Here is a 1,784-nt window from a genome sequence, read left to right on the forward strand (position 1 = left end):
TCGCCTCTGCGCCTCCCCTCTGCCAGATCCACCTCTCCCGTCTCCTCTCGCTCGATCCCGAGCGCGCCCGTCGCCACGGCCCCGTCCTTGCCACCGCCACCCTCGCCACCTCGCCTCGTCCCCGTGGCAGATCGGTTCTACGACCCTCGCTACGTCCTCCTCGACCACCTGCTCGTGCCGGGATCCCATGCATCGCCCCAACGTCGTCACCTTCTTCCTCGGGCCGCCCCCGTCTTCTTCGACTCCGGCGACTGCTGCTGCTACTAAGCCTCTCACCGGCCCCCGTGTGCCGTGCGGTGAGCTCCTCTACCTCCTACCTTTCTCCGTTTTCTCTCGTGCGCACCCTAGCTAGCTCTCACGACGAGGTCGAATGCATTGCTGAGGAGCTCGTCGCCGACGCGTCTCCGGTGACCGTTTGGTCACGGGCTCGTGCCCATTGGACTCGCCGCACCGCGTAGCTCCTCCCCTTTTGCTCAATAGCGTGCTGCCTCACCGTTTCCGTCGTCGGACGAAGCCGCTCCGCCGCTGGCCTCGACGCCGACGCCTTTTCCAGCCAACTCCGGCGACGCCACCGCCCACAGTCGATGCGCCTTCGTGCGCTTGTTCGAACGCCCCTAACCACGACCTCCCCCGTGCCCTATAGCAGAATCCCGGTGCCCCCCTATACGCGCCGTCGTGATTTTTGTCGCCGACGGCGAAGCTCCGGCACCGCTGACATGGCACCACCTGGGGCCACCCCCTGGTCACTAACCCATGGGCCCCGGGGGCCCGTCTGGCCAATTGACCTGGTCAACCCCGCTGACTGGACCGACCCCCAGCCGCTGACAATTGGGGCCCACTTCCCCTCTTTAGCTAAAATGTTTTAAGAATAATTAATTAACTTACTTAGACACTAACAGGTGGGCCCAGTAGTTTAACTAACTATGTTTAGATTAGTTTTTAACTCTGTTTAACCCACTGTCTATGACAGGCGGGTCCCCAACCGTCAGTTTGACCAGTCAACTGGCTGGTTGACCGCTGATGCATTGATGACGCCATGTTGACATCACCTTCCTTTTTCTGTTTTAATTTAAATAATAATAATATTAGAAAAACAGTTAAAACTTTGAAAATTAATATAAAATAATTCATAGCTCGGATGAAAAAGTTTTATACATGAAAGCTGCTCAGAACGACGAGACGAATCCGAATACGCCCTCCGTTCGTCTATCACACGTCCCTAGCATAGCAAACATGCAACCTTTCCCTTCCGTTTCATCTGTCCGAAAATGCCTAACTCTGGGAGAACTTCCCGGATGTTATCACCCTTCGCCGGTATTGTGTAGCACCGCGTTAGAACACGTCTAGTTCTGCCTGTTGTCCTGTTATGCTCTTGCTTGCTATGTATTTACGGTTTTCTCCTCCCTCTTCTCTTCGGTAGACCCCGTGACGGCTGCCGATGCCGCTGTGATCGACTACGTCGACGACGACCCCTCCTTCTTGCCTGAGCAACCAGGCAAGCCCCCCCCCCTTTGATCATCCCGATATCGCCCATTCTATACTCTCATGCTTGCGTTAGATTTTGCTACTGTTATTGTTTGCTCCTATTCTGATGTATAGCCTGCTTTTGTACCTGCTTATTGTTACCTACCTGCTTATCCTAAACTGCTTAGTATAGGTTGGTTAGTGATCCATCAGTGACCCCCACATGTCCTTGTTGCCCCTGTTGCATCTTCGACGACTCGATCAACGTGATCGACGACCAGAGCCCGACACCTCACATCATATCACGCCCCTTTAGTTGC

This window comes from Triticum dicoccoides, chromosome 2B, assembly GCF_002162155.2.
Source record: "Triticum dicoccoides isolate Atlit2015 ecotype Zavitan chromosome 2B, WEW_v2.0, whole genome shotgun sequence".
In the NCBI taxonomy this organism is placed as follows: Eukaryota; Viridiplantae; Streptophyta; class Magnoliopsida; order Poales; family Poaceae; genus Triticum; species Triticum dicoccoides.